General features: G+C 42.3%; 1 protein-coding gene across 4 annotated transcripts in view; it reads right to left on the bottom strand.

Annotated features, from left to right (window-relative positions):
- The window catches only part of MCC (MCC regulator of Wnt signaling pathway), a 220054-nt gene that overhangs the window by 111350 nt on the left and 92733 nt on the right, over positions 1-15971 (bottom strand). The gene's annotated exons all lie outside the window — the stretch shown is intronic.

Below are 15971 nucleotides of genomic sequence, written 5' to 3'. Positions count from 1 at the left end.
TGCTGAGCATGGTTGGTGGGGCAAACAGTACCTCACTGTCTCACTTTTGAACAAGCACCTATTCTCAGCCACCATCTGAAACCAGACTGTGGGGTAGTTGGACTTCTGGTCTGATGTCATATGGGCTTAGCGCTTACATACGGCTTCAGAAATTATCTTCCTATTTATCAATTTAAGTTTTCAAACTCCTAAAAGCTTGTTGTCCTTATGAAAGATTTTCTATTTCAACATGGAGCTGTTTGGCCCCACTCCCACAAGTTTGTTTCCAGACCCTCACAGTGTGTGCAGCAATTGATTCAGCCCAGATAGGACATGGTGCCTTGCAGGCAGAAGAGCATAAGCCTCCAGAAGCAGAGCAGCCTCTAGTGAAACAGAAACTCTTCTCTCATAACAGGAAAGCACCAGCCCTGCTCTTGCTTTCTGCCCAGAGCATTCCACCTCCTCACCCTTGACAAATCGTTTGGCTTGTATGTCAGCTTGTTTGGCTGCTGCCTGAGTGGGCAAGAACAATTTCTTTTACCTCACTTCCCCTCAAATTCAGTGCTGCTTGTTGTCACTAACAACAACAAACTCCAAGGGGATATTGGCTGAAAAGGAAAAGAATCTGCAAGAGCACAAAGACTAAGAGGAAAAGTAGAGGAAAACAGATGGAGAGAAGTTCTTCAGGAAATTGAAGCTGAGGACTATAAGTGCAAGTCCAACATAATAAAGCAGAAAAAGCAGGTGATGAGATCAGTGATCAGCAAGGACAGCACTTAAAGCATACACACTGAGGTTTTACCAAGGTATCTTTGGATTTAGATAGCTAAACAGCACATTACTTTAGTAGTAAACACTAAGGGAATGGGAAAAAAGTAATTTCAAAAGGAGTATTTTCCTTTGGGAGAATGCAATACAGAGCTGTTAACAAAGACTGCAAAACACAGAGAACAAGATTAGGATTTCTGAGGAGTTCAAAATCCTTGAAGCTGGGATCACATCATCATACAGGTTTCATACATCAAATCATCCAAGAACGCAGCATGTGAAGGAAGAAAGGACAGATTGGTTTTAAACAACCTGCATTTGAGAGAGTGCAGAAAATATTGTGGGAGCAGAGAGGAGAGATGAGCAGCAGAGGTATTTCCATTCAGCTGCAGCTTCAGCTACCACTTCGGTGACGGTATCAGGTGAAACCACCCAGTGAACCTTACAGGAGAGGGAGGTTTGTGCCTACAGAAGGAAAATGTTCACTGGTATGCTATGAATGGTACTGTTCCTTTCCACCACCAAAGAAACCAGGGCTGCAAGGGAGAGTCTAATCTAAGGAGGTAAAGGACAAATTCTGCACAGGGCTTTCTCCAGAGCACCTCAGCAGCACAGGTATTAAGACTAGTGAGTAAGAGTGGAATGCCCTTCACTCCCAGTTAAACAATCAGGCTCCCAGGACTACTCCTCCTGTAATCAGGAACATTTTGGTGGTTCTCCGTTTACATCATGCCCTGATGAGATTAGTGCAGTCAGAAGTAAGTACTCCTGGCAGAAAGGATTGCAGCTGAAATGTGAGATTTGATTAGCACGGACTGGTAAGCTATGTAACAAGACTGTGAATCCCTACAGTTTACAGCCCAGTCAGAATTCAGCTTGAAGTGGGTTAACTGAAAGCTAAATTAAACATATAAGCTCTATTAAACATACAAGACCTAGACAAGTTATGTCTACCAAAAAAAAAAAAAAAAGTCACATTTTCTTCATGTGTGTAGCAGTGCATCAGCAGAAGTTTAAACATCACATGAAGGCTGTGTCATTACAAGAGTTTCCACCCTGTGACAGCACGATGATCCACTAACACTAAACAATGGCACTCAAGTGAGAAAAGAAGCAGAAAGATCCTTTGATCAATGGCCAGCAGCATGAGACATAACAAGTGTGAATATCTTTGTTTCCATTTATCTGCTTATCCATTTCTCTCTGCACATTTCTTCCCAAAGTAAAGCAATGGACAATGTCTCAAAATGACCCAAGGAAGACAATGTCCTACCAGCTTTATTCAGAAACATTCAAAAATATGGAGAAGGATTGAGCCAGACGTGCTGGCAGAACCCTCTGTTGGCAATGAAGGTTTTAAAGCAGAAATAGAATAAAGTCTGTTTCAAAAGAAGGAAATACTTGTCCCTAATGACAGTCTGTAAAGCTCAAGGGAAAAACAAAGCTTGTGCAGAGATTTTTGCTGGTCTCATGTGATAACTCAAGATCACAGATATACTTTTGCATGAGCCTTAATATAACTAACAATGCAAAAGCATTTTGTGTATGAAATATTATCATCCGCTGCCACCCAACACTGAGGGGACAGAGAGATTCTTTTAGGGATCCTTGGCAGAATGATGATGGCACTAAATTGTAACAGGATATTAAGATTAGTATAGCACAGAATTTATGATTAGAATGGCACAGGATTTCTACAAGAAGAATCAATGTAGTACAATTTATAAGTAGCACAATGCTTAATTTATAATACAACTTAACTTATAATTTCTAATCACCTATATCCTAACTTAACTTATGACTCTAATCACCTGGACCCTCTGCAGATCGGGTCAGATTGGGTACATGGTTTGCTGTATCAGTATAACACTCATAATCTAGACTTGAAAAACCTATAAAAGAATATGAGTCACTCAGTCCTGGGAGGAAGCAGAGGATGGTGGAGGTATCCCTGGCCACTGGGAGGTCACAGGTCTCACTGTCCAGCAGCAGCTCTGGTCCAAGTTCCCCACTTAGGACTGGTACTAGGTTGATTTTATGGACAGTGGCGTGGGTGCTGTTAACACTTCCCCGCTCTGGGACGGGCTCATCACCACTACCAGGTTGGGCAGGTGCTGGGACCTTCAAGGCCGGCAAGGAAGGGAGTAATCGCCTGGTACCCAGGAACCTTGAGGCTGGAAGGGAGGGGAAGAAGTCTGGTTTGCCTGCTTGGTGCACAGGACCTTCAGGGCCTGATAACAGGGGAAAGGGCACAAATACATGACCTGCTTGGTCACAGGGAATGGCTGCTTGCCTTACAAAATGGCCTCAGTTGTGCCAACAACATTACCAGGGGTCGGGAGCAGGGGATACCAGTCACACCTGTATAGTGAGATGTCCCTTACCAAAGCCAAATACATCACTTTGAAGTTTCCCGGAGTATTCAGGAGCATGGTACTCCCTGTGACCACTTAAACAGAGGGCAATACTGATCAGAGCAACCTTGCCATAGCAGAGAACAATCTTGACTCCTACAAAGCTATGATGAAATCATACACTGCCAAAGCACTGGTGTGTACCCATGCCCAACACAGACCCTCTGGATATATCCAGTATATCAAACAAAGCTCAGAAGAGGTTTCCATCGCGTATACCTAGATTTCCTAACCACCTCCCAGCATCAGAAGTTGGACTGACACAAGAACAATTCACACAGCTGGCTTCTAGCTACCATTCTTCCTAGGGGCATTTAAATATGAGCCAGGAGTAAAGCAAGATGGACTGTTCTGCTGGGGGACACAACAGTCCCCAGGAGCCTATGATATCAACCTCTCATCAACAGTGAGGTGTACAGTTGTTCAGTGATTGGGATGTTTATATTTCAGTCATCCAAAAGGAAATGGTCATTCACATGCAGATCAGAAAACATAATGAACAATACAAGACCAATTTGCAACATCAATAAATAAAACATTAAATTTCTACCCATATTCCATCTTTGAGACATTTTGTGGAAATAGCAGTTATATGAATTTAGCTAAATTTAGGAGAGAGGGGTTTTTTTGTTGTTTTTTTAACCTACTAGGATTATTACTAAGGTAATTTTCAGTGACTGAAGCTATGCACACTACCATACGCATGTATAAAACAGCTACCTGAAGAGGAAAAATCAGTAAATGTCCAAGCTTTGTGAAATCTACCCATGTATTTGCATTTTGCAACTATCAGAAATAATCTGAAGAAAAAACATCACAAGAAGGTTGATCAAAAGAGATTTCAGGGCCCTTGGAAGAATGCTAAAAAATTCAGGCACACAAGCAGTGTTTTTCTCAATCCTCCCAGAAATAGGGAGAGACTTTGGAAGAAACAGGTGTGCCCAAGATATCAATACCTTGCTCCAGGACTGGTGCCTCCACCAAAACTTTGGGTTTTTAAACCATGGAAGAGTCTTCAAGACACAAGGTATGCTGGGGCCTGACGGGATCCACCTGTCCACACGGGGAAAATGTGTCTTTGGATGTAAGCTGGCAGGACTAATCAAGAGGGCTTTCAAAACTAGAATCGATGGGGGAAGGGGATACCAAGAGGATTGCCAAAGTTAAGCCAAGGGTTGGCATGGCATAGCCTGAGGGGGGCAATGCTAGTGGGAGCATTTATGCTGTTCCTGGGAACACAGAGGGCTCAGGAGCATATCTGAAATGCATGTACATCAACACACACAGTATGAGAAACAAACAGGATGAGGTGGAAGCGTTGGTTAGTTCCCAGAACTATGATATCATTGGTATTAGTGAGACTTGGTGGAACGAGTCCCATGATTGGAGTGCTGGGATGGAGAGCTACAGGATGTTCAGGAGGGATAGGCAGGACAGGTGCAGTGAAGGTGTCACTCTGTATGTAAGGGAGAGGTTTGCTCGTACAGCCCTTACAGCGGTGATTTGGTTGAGAGCCTCTGGGTGAGGATTAGGGGAATGGAAAACAAAGGAGATGTTGTAGTGGGTGTATACTACCGATTGCCCAGCCAGGATGCTAGCACTGATGAGTTATTCTATAAGCAATTAGGAGAAATTTTGGATTGGTAGCCCTTGTTCTTATGGGAGATTTCAACTTCCCAGACATCAACTGGGAATATCATACTGCTGTGATAAGCAGGTCTTGGAAGCTCTTGAAGTTTCTGGGAGATGACTTCATGTCACGAGTACTCAGTGGGCCAACTAGGAAAGATGCCCTCCTAGACTTGCTGTTTGTGAATATAGAAGGACTTGTGAGGGATGTGATGGTAGGTGGCTGTCTTGGCCACAGTGACTATGAAATAGTTGAGTTTAAAATTTTCAGTGTAATGAGAAAAAAGGAGAGCAGAATTGCTACAGTGGACTTTAAGAGAGCAAACTCTAAGCTATTCAGGAGGTTACTTATCAGAGTACCTTGGGAATCTGCTTTTGGGGGCTTAGGAGTCCACAAGTGCAGGTCAGTTTTTAAGAACCACCTTTTAGAAGCACAGGAGCAGGCAATTCCACTGTCATAAGTCAAGAAAGTGGGGCAGAAGACCAGCTTGGCTAAACAGGGAACTCCTGTTTAAAATTATGGAGATCATACTGGGTGCTATTGAAAGGCATTTAAAGAACAATGCAGTCATCAGGCACAGTCAGCATGGGTTCACAACCTGTTCAAGTAATTTAATATCCTTCTAAGATAAGGCCGCCCACCTAGTGGATGAAGGGAAGGAGGTGGATGTATTTTTTCTGGATTTTGGTAAGGCTTCTGATGCTGTCCCTCTCAGCATCCTTCTGGACAAGTTGTCCAACTGTGGGATGAGCAGGTTCGTGGTGTGCTGGGTGAAGAACTGGCTGAAGGGCAGAGCAAAAGGGCTGTAGTGAATGGGGCTACATCTTGCTGGTGACCGGTGACCAGCAGTATTCCTCAGGGCTCAATTCTAGGGCCAGTTCTGTTCAATGTCTTTATCAATGATCTGGATGCAGGAGTTGAATGCACCATTAGCAAGTTTGCTGATGATATCAAACTGGGAAATTGTCCTGGTTTTGGCCGAGATATTTTTCTTTCTAGCAGCCAGTACAGTGCTGTGGTTTGGATTTAGTATGAGAATAATGTTGGTAACGCACTGATGGTTTTAATTGTTGCTAGGTAGTTGTTGTGCCTACACTAAGTCAGGAACTTTTCAGCTTCCCGCGTCCTACCAGGTGCAGAAGAAGCTGGGAGACCACAGCCAGGACAGCTGACCTGGACTTGCCAAAGGGATATTCCCTACCATGTAACATCTTGCTCCCTATATAACTGGGGAAGCTAGCTGGGAGGTGGGATCACTGCTCAGTAACAGACTGGGCATCAAGTTGTTTTCTTTTCCTTTTGCATGTGGTAAGCAATTGCATTTGTGCATCACTTGTATTATTATTGTTATTATTATTATTGTCATCTTCTTTTATTATCTTATTAAACTGTCTTTATTTTAACCCACGAGGGTTTTTTCCATTCTCCTCCCCATCCCCTTGGTGGGGGAGGGGTAAGCAAGCAGCTGTGTGGTGCTCAGTTACTGTCTGGGGTTAAAGCACAGCAGAGATGCTCTTGACTCTCTGAAGGGACAAGAGGCCTTGCAGAGGGATCTAGTTAGATTGGAGCATTGGGCAATGATTAATGGGATGAAATTTAACAACTCCAAATGCCAGACTCTGCACCTAGGACAGAGTAACACCGGGCACAATTATAAATGGGGAGAGGAGTGACTGGAGAGCAGCCCTGCAGAAAGGGATCTGGGGGTGCAGGTCGACAGCAGCTCACTATCAGCCAGCAGTGTGCCCTGGCAGACAAAAGGGCAAACCCCATCCTGGGGGGCATCAAACATGGCATAGCCAGCTGGTCAAAGGAGGGGATTGTCCCGCTGATTCAGCATTGGTGCAGCCTCACCTCAAGTGCTGTGTGCAGTTCTCAGCCCCACCATTTAAGAACGATGTGAAGGTCCTTCAATGCGTCCAGACGACAACACAGCTGGTCGAAGGGCTGGACGGCATGTCCTGTGAGGAGCAGCTGAGGACTTTGGGTTTGTCTAGTTTGGAGGAGACGAGGCTGAGGGGTGACCTCATTGCTCTCTACAGCTTCCTGAGGAGGGAAGTGGAGAGGGAGGTGCTGAGCTCTTCTCCCTGGGATCCAGTGATAGGACATGTGGGAATGGTTCACAGCTGTGCCAGGGGAGGTTCAGACTGGACATTAGGAAGCGTTTCTTTAACTGAGAGGGTGGTCAAATGCTGGAACAGGCTTCCTAGCGAGGTGGTCGATGCCGCAAGTCTGACAGTGTTTAGGTGGCATTTGGACAATGCCCTTAATAACATGCTTTAACTTTGAGTCAGCCCTGAAGTGGTCAGGCAGCTGGACTAGATGATTGTTGTGGGTCCCTTCCAACCCTGTTTGCATTTGTGTACATACTTAATCTTAATAATAGATTACACACATAGGGTAATCAGTAAGGTTTTTCTGTTAGTGTTTAATAGATGTAGTGTTCTATGTATGCAATTAGCCCATTTCTAAGATAAGCATATATCCACCTTTCTTTTCCTGGGGAAACTTTTCCAGGACTTTGAACAGAAAAAGCATTTCATGCTATACTGAGATGCTGCAAAGGAACACTTGTCCCTGTTTTCCATTCTTCATCTGACTTATGTCTTTATCTCTCTGCTATTCTACACCCTCTGCATTTAATCTGTTACAAACAGGATCATGGCACACTGGTGCCAGTTGGTACTCCACTGCACCTTAGCCTTTATTGGTTCTCTATAGCTGACAGTTTCACTAGTACTTCCCTTCCTCTACACTAGGCAACAGAACAGGAGGTTCAGAAAAAGCCCTGCTATCTTAGGGACTTTGATCTTACACTCAACCTCCACCCATAAAATGCAACTTCAATATGTTATTCCTGCCAAGGAGAATTAACACTAAGAAGACAGTATGGTGAGCCCCAAGGTGACATCAGCTCCTGTGCAAAGCTGCTTTCTCTCCTCTATGTTGCAAAGGTCAAAAGTAATAACTGGTCTTCAGCTGTTACTACCATAGTAAAAACTGCAAAATGTGATGGGAATGTAATCAATGCAGAGGCAAGTCTGGAGACTGACAAGTTCAAGTTTTGAGAGATGTGAGCAACTGATATGTGACAGGAAGCAGCTTAGGTGCTAGTGATAGTAGTGATTTGTAGAGTGTGAATCATTATCTCTGGCACTGCTTATTTGACTGGGGGATGATCAGCAGTCTTCCCAGCACACAATTGATCGAGGAAGGAGGAAAGCAAGCAGCATCACATGCCAACTTTTTTTTTTATTCTCTGTTTGAAAGGGGAAGGATTCTATTTCTCTTTTTGCAATAGAGCATGACATTATTTTAAGTTTCACTGAGATGGAGAGAGCATAAAGTAACACAGGGGAGCCTACACACTCATAGTGCTTGATATATTTCTCTTTTCATAGATGTTTATTTTAGAAATATTATTCTGAGGGTTTCATTTAGAAGTGTACCTGTACTTTACCGTCTCCTTTTGATACTGACTACCAATATTCTTCTGGTAAGTGTATTCAAGATCATGCCCTCATGAGTATGGCCTGCATAAATTGCTTTGGTTCTGGTCTGCAGAATCCTACTCAATTTTAAATAATTTGTGAATCAATCTTCTCACAAGAGCCAAAAAGGGAAAAAATAGTAACAGAAACAAGATGTATAAACACTACAGACAAGTGACAAGAGAAGGATTCTCAGAAAAAACATAAAACCTGTTTTATAATCCAAAGGCATGTTTTTTCCTTCAGAAACCATGCTTCCCTTGGAGAGGGTTGATGTTTGTTTTATTTACCCCTCACATTTTACCCACTATTTTTATAGGCAAATAGACTTCAGTTCACAAAAAAATTAGTTGTAGTGGGTTGACCCTGGCTGAGGGCCAGGTGCCCACCAGAGCCGCTCTATCACTGCCCTCCTTCACTAGACAGGGGAGAAAAAGTACAACGAAAAGCTTGTGGGTCGAGATAAGGACAGGGAGAGATCACTCACTAATTCTCATCACGAGCAAAACAGACTGAACTTAGAGAGGGAATTCATCTAATTTATTACTAAGCAAAACAGAGTAGAAGAATGAGAAATAAAACCAAATTTTAAAACACCTCCCCCCCACCCCTCCCATCTTCCCGGGCTCAACTTCACTCCCGGCTTCAACCTCCACCCCCCTCAGCGGCACAGGGGGACGGGGAATGGGGGTTACGGTCAGTTCATCACACGGTGTTTCTGCCGCTTCTTCATCCTCAGGGGGAGGACTCCTCTCATCGTTCCCCTGCTCCAGCGTGGGGTCCCTCTTACAGGAGACAGTCCTTCATGAACTTCTCCAATGTGAGTCCCTCCCACGGGCTACAGTCCTTCACGAACTGCTCCAGCATGGTCTCTCCCATGGGGTGCAGACCTTCAGGAGCAAACTCCTCCAGTGTGGGTCCCCCACAGGGTCACAAGTCCTGTCAGCAAACCTACTCTGGCATGGGCTCCTCTCTCCATGGGTCCACAGGTCCTGCCAGGAACTTGTTCCAGTGTGGGCTTCCCACAGGGTCACAGCCTCCTTCAGGTGCCTCCACCTGCTCCAGTGTGGGGTCCTCCACGGGCTGCAGGTGGAATCTCTACACCCCTTCATCCTCCCTCCATGGGCTGCAGGGGGACAGCCTGCCTCACCATGGTCTTCACCACGGGCTGCAGGGGGATCTCTGCTCCGGCGCCTGGAGCACCTCCTGCCCCTCCTTCTGCACTGACCTTGGTGTCTGCAGATGTTCTTACATCTTCTCACTCCTGTCTCCAGCTGCAAAAGCTCTAACTTTTTTTCTCTTTCTTAAATATGTTATCACAGAGGCGCTGATTGGCTTGGCCTTGGCCAGCAGCGGGCCTGTCTTGGAGCCAGCTGGCATTGGCTCTATCAGACACAGGGGAAGCTTCTAGCAGCTTCTCACAGAAGCCACCCCTTTAGCCCCCCCCCCCCCAAAACCTTGCCACGCAAACCCAACACACTAGCCAGCAGCCTCCTAAAATCCTCAATCCAGAAAAGGCATCAGCCTAGCAACTGCTAGCAAAGGTCAGGGCAGCCAGTCACCTCCTCCTTCCTGGGAGACAATGGCTTGCCTGGGTCTTCTTCCCATACAAGATTTTAAGCATTCAACCTCACTGTGCTCTGAGAGACTGTGGGGAACTTACAATTAAGCAGGTTGACTTCTTCCAGTTGTCTATGCCATTTGCATGCAGTGGCAAAACCATATAGAACTAAATGCCACAGGGTTCCAGTATATCTGTACGTCATGAGAAGAAATCTGGCTTTGCTCCAGTAGCTAAAAGTAAATAAAAAGATTAAGAGCCACAAGGAGTTACAAAATCAAAAGGTTTATTGTCTATGTTTTAAATTTGCATTAGATGTATCCATCGGATGTATTCAGGATATGAAAGTGTCTACCAGGACAGTATTTGCTCTTTTAAAATTCAATTCTCAGTGAACTTTATTCTAACTTCATTCTAAATTAACTAATTTAACTTTTAACCCAACTTTCAAGAGACTTTTTCAACCCCTATATGAGCAGATTTCTGAAAGTCTTTATTTTTGAGGGAAAAAGGAGTGAAGGGAAAATCACTGGATTTACCTTGTCAAAATAAACAAAATATTGTCCTCTGAAGCAATACACCAAGATTTTCCTTTTTTTTCTCTTTTCTTCTTTTTTCTTAAAGTAATACAGATTAAAACCAGTACATTTTGTACACCCAGAAGAGAAAGACAGCAAAACATGACTTCCTCTCACACAAAGCATCAGAGAACACCATGACGCACTCACCTCCTGTATCTTTCCAGTGGGTCCTAAAGGGGATGGTTTGGGGAGTGAGTGGGTGAATCAGTCTATACTTTTTCACCAAGCAGTTCCACTCATTATGGAGGGATTTTTATACAGTAGGTCCAGAGAAAAAGCAACGGTTGTGCGTAGACTAAATTCGCTAGATTGTCACAATGCTGCAGCACTGCTGTCAAAGATGAGGTTTTCGTTATCTTGGAAATACAGAAAATATCCTGGATTGCTATAGTGTTTTCCATCAATGCCTTCCAGGCCATTCTAATATTTGCTTATATCTGGCCTTATTTTCTGTAGGAAGCAAAAAAACCATCTGACCTGCCCAGGTTAATGCTCAAACTATGTGGCAGAATCAAGACCAGCACTATCTTTCTAACCATAAGAGATTAAAAGTCTTCATGCCTCCCTATTCTAGCCCAAGATTTCTAAATGTTTTTGTGTAAGCACTTCATAATTCAATTAATCCACTAAATTCTTCTCTTAAAATTACTCATTCAACCACATTGCATGCTGTATCTGGTTACAATTCGTTAACTACTGGCAAGTGAGAAATGAGAGCTTCGTTTACAGGATATGACCTTTTACCTGTGACATTCCTTCTGTGCAGCCAAGTCTGTTACAAAACACCATTTAACCACTTTTGCTACTTCCTTGTTAGTCTGATTTCCAGAAGGAAATCCTGCTCAAATTCAGGAAAATTTTCTTGACAGCTGTGAAACTTTGAACAGTGTAGCACAGTCTGTCCTTGCCAACTCTGAAAGGAATGGCTTGAGAGGTTTTAATCAGTTTAATCAGTGGAGTTTAATCAGTAATCAGGAAGGTTTTAGAATATGTTCTGTTCTAAATTCGCTTTGAGATTATTTAACCTGGTCAGCATTTCTAAAATGTCCAAGCTACATCTGACTACACTACATGTGAACTCTATTTGCACTAATGTCTGTTCTCTTCTATGATGAACAGCTCATTAATTGGCACTATGTTTTGCAAAGCCTGTTCAAATTTGAAATGTAAAAGGTGAACTCTTTTAAGTGGCTTAATAAACTGTAGCTGTCTTGATATTTTATTTTCACTGGTAGCACCAGGAACCACATAATTTTTGGCATGTTTCAGCCTTCAGAAAACAAAAAAACATTTCCCCTTCTTCTGCCACATAAATCACACAGAAAAAGCTTATGATGCCCTGTAAAATTGATAAAATTTTCACCCAGGCATGAAAAGCCATAGCCAAGCTTCAGCATTCTGCCATATTGTCCTTCACATTAACAGATACGGTATCCAATTCTTCAATTACTCTGGCAAACTCCAGGTTACTACCACAGTTTCAAAGTTAGTCCCTAATCTGATACAAAATTAACATGGCTAGAGCTGCAATAGTGATAAAGCATCCAATCACGCAATTTCAAGTGCCACTCGGGTAGACTTTCTTTTCAGTGAGGTTCGACTTCAGCATTTTCCCTGTAATTTAAAAAACTGGGATTTTAATTGGATTGTGTATCCTATCTCTGCCATCAGTTGTCTTTTTAAATTGAGTTGTTCCCTATGTGTTCCTGAATACCTCTGTGATCTATGCAAAAACCAGAAAATAAAAAAATCTCAGAAAAGCTGTCATTATATTTACTTATTTGGGCAAAATCTTTACCAAATCAAACCTGAAATTATATTTAAATTCAGTTGACCAAACCCAGTTTATTCTGCAAAAGGTATTTCACGTAGTGCTTTTCTGACAATAATTTCTTGACACTGCATCTTCCAATCAAAGGTAAAATTAGTATCTGGAAAATAGGTACCCTACCAGGAGCAATCTAGAGTGGTCACCAAAGACCAAGAAATTTATGAGAGCAATTCTAGTAAAAGCAGTTTTCTGTTACTCTGGTAATTCCCCAAACCAGAAGATTCCCTTCCCATTTGAATAAAACATTCTTTATTATTTATTAACAATAGCCAACTGCGCAACATTTACAACTTATACAGTGCTTAACACTGGGACAATAACTTGCTCAGTTCTACAGTCATATTTCTATTAGTGGAAACACTAAAATAAGAGGTAAGCAAGACACTTCAAAGCTAATTAACCAAGGCAGCTTGCCATAACAAGCAAGTAATGCTACACTAAGATGTCAAAATGAGAACTTATCATGAAATTAAACATTTTACTGAAACTTAATCAGTAAAGAAAAAGATTCACTGCATGAGGTCACAAGTCCTCAAAATACGCTTCGCAGTACTTTGCAACTAAGCCATGTATTTCTGACAGTATAGTTTAATACCAACGTGAGACATTTCTCTGAAAGCTTTATGTAGTCCATCAAAGATTTTTTTCTTCCTACTTGCCTCAATTTCTCATTACATTTTGTGATTTCCTATTTCAGACAGGGAAAGCAGACACAAAATAAAGCTTTGATGACACATACATGCATAAACACATATCACATTGCGAGTTAAAACCCAGGCTTATCTTCCTGCCCATTCCATTAACAATAATGTAGGAACCCACACTCAATTTCTCCTACATAGCAGTATATTTTACATATATGAATTAGTGGTTGAAAATAAAACTAGTAACTGACAGAAGCCAGTGACAACACAGAAGCTATGTGACAATGGTAAGTATCTATGTATCTCAACATAACCACGTATTTTCTCTTAGTAGAGAAAGCAGAAGTATATTCACTTCCCTCCACTTTACCATTCAGTGCTTGGTGCACTGTAGTACTGTGCCTGAAAATGGCTACATTTTAATGGTGAAGGTATCATGCAAAGATTATGGTATCTTTTGTTCCTTCTTTGATTAAACTTCAAGTTACAATTATTAATATTCTCTATCAGCCTCCATTTCAATGATCCACTCGAGGGCAGGGCTGCCATTGAGAGGGACATAAACAGGCTGGAAGAGTGGGCCAACAGCAATGTCATTAAATTCAACAAGGACAAATGCAATGTCTGGCAGATGAGATGAGCTAAACTCTGGAATGGGGCATGCTGGGAACTGACTGACCAGACAACAGCTCTGCTGAAGAGGGGCTGGAGGTCCTTGTGGAGAGCTAGCTAAACAGGAGCCAACAGTGCATGATGGCAGCAGTGAAGACTAATGCCATCCTCAGTTAAACCAACATGAATGCAGATAGGAGATTAAGCTAGGTGAATACTCCTGTTTATTTATTCTGCACTCTCTAGAGCACATCTGGAAGTGTGTGTTTAGTTTTGGGCCTCACAGTACATGAAAAATGTTAATGAACTTGAATAAGTCTAGCCAAGGGCCAACAAGATGGCCAGGGGGCTGAAGCACTTGAGGAGGGGCTGTGAGAACTCTGTTCATTCAGAATGGACATGGTGCAGCTCTGGGGAACCTCATAGCAGCCTTCCAGTACACATGAAGAGGTTATCAAGAAGATACAGCCATGCTCTATACTGAGGTGTGTAGTGGGAGGACTAGAGGGAATGGAAATAAGTTGAAATAGAGGAGGTTCCAGCTGGATGTATGGAACAACCTTTTCCATGTGAGGACAGCCAAGCAGCAGAAAGGATTGCCCAGAAACGCTGTTAGAGGAAATCTCTTCAGATGTTTCCGGACTTAAAAAATAAGGCCTTGAGCTGCTTGGTCCAAATTCAGTGTTGATGTCCATGAGCAAGAAGTTCATTTAGACATATCCTGATGTCCCTTGCAGCTTGAATAATTCTGATACACCATTTCTACTCCATGAAACAGAACCTGGCAGAATTTAGTCAGAGACAAACCACCAGCTATTACAGGCCCTGTGATATCTGTAACCACTCATCTCTTTCTTGTTTGAGCAAGTACTCAAAACCCTGAGTCATGCAGAAGAGTTGAAAAGGACAGCTATTTACTTTGTTGTCTGTCTTGTTTGGAAATATGGGATAAGCAGAAGCCACTTCCAGCCTCACCTCAGGCTGGATTCCCAACAGCCTAAGAGCCCTCATAGAAGCCATGGTTAAGAACACAGCAGTCCCAAATCTGAACATGGTCTGAACACCAGGCCAGGAATCCAATATGCCCAGTTATCTGTAGTCCAACTCCCATACACGGACAGTGTTGAATCCTTGGTCTAGTTATTTGCTACAGCTGTATGGACTGAAACAGACAGTTACACAGGTCTCAGGGACACCACGTCAGTAAATCAAGTCCCCAGAAGATCCCTTTGTGTGCAGCTTCTCTCCGTACTACAGATCTGACCCACTACTGGTGGTGGCCAATGCTCCATCTTCATCTAATTCTAGAGGAGCATTTGTCACTGACTCTGCAGCTGTTCAACAGAAACATTATCTCCTGCAAAACATAAAGTATTTTATTATTGTGGACAGCTGAACTAACTATGAGAAACACTTTTAGATAGTTGTATTTGCATAAATAGTTTCTATTAAACATGCTCCAGCATTTATGGATTGCCAGAGTAATCTTTATTTACTGCTCCCACTGTGTATTACTTGTAAAACAATTAGAAGTTATTTTTGGTAAGATTTTTATTTGTCTTACAGAAAGGGCCAGCTTCTACTCAAGAAAGCCAGAAGAAAAGGAGACGGAAGAGCAGAATCTTTGTCAGAGCAAAATGGCTTTAGGTCCCTGGATTACTGGAAAGGAACATAAACTGATTTTAAGGGGGGTGTGTGTGTGTATATATATATTATATATATAAAATACTGTATTAGTGTTATTTTACTAAAGACTATGATCTCAAAATAGGAGATCAGAGGCTGAATAAAATGATCCAAATTCAGACTTGTCATTGGGACAAAGCAACAACTATAATATGCATACAAACACAGCCACATATGAGCAGTATGTAATTTGAGAAAACCATTTATCCCACTGACCTTTCCTTTTTCATGAAGCATATTGATTTAGGAAAACTACAGAAAAGATGTAGATGCAAGCACAAAAAAAAGTGGCATGGGCCACTTGTGGCCTAGGAGGGGGTAAAGAAAAATCTGAAAAAATCTTAGACTGTTTAATGGAATGGAAATCTTGCAGTTACCCTGCATCCTGTATCTGAATTACACCCTTCAGCTACAGCAGCCAAATCAAATGAACTAGGAAAATAAAAGTTTATTTTAGTATCCCCTGTTCTTCCTGTCAACTATTATCAGCACTAAACTACTTCTGGCTAGATTAATATCAGCAGTCAAGAAATAAAAATTGTGCTGAAATCATTGCATGGGATTATCATGAGTCAAGGCAACATATGTATGTGTGCACCCTGAGCAGTGAGATGGAAAAAAAAAAAAAAAAGGAAAAAAATAAAAATCAGTATATAGATAACATCACATTCTATTATCCATTCAGGATTTTGCATTTTAACAATGATAAAAAAGTAAAGAAGAAATATAATAAGCTATGTTTCCTTAAACAAAGGTAGTTTGCCCACAGGTAGT

The sequence above is a fragment of the Balearica regulorum genome, chromosome Z (genome assembly GCF_011004875.1).
Source record: "Balearica regulorum gibbericeps isolate bBalReg1 chromosome Z, bBalReg1.pri, whole genome shotgun sequence".
Lineage (NCBI taxonomy): Eukaryota > Metazoa > Chordata > Aves > Gruiformes > Gruidae > Balearica > Balearica regulorum.
The sequence above is the reverse complement of the archived record's forward strand: the minus strand, read 5'-3'. Positions and strand labels throughout refer to the sequence as shown.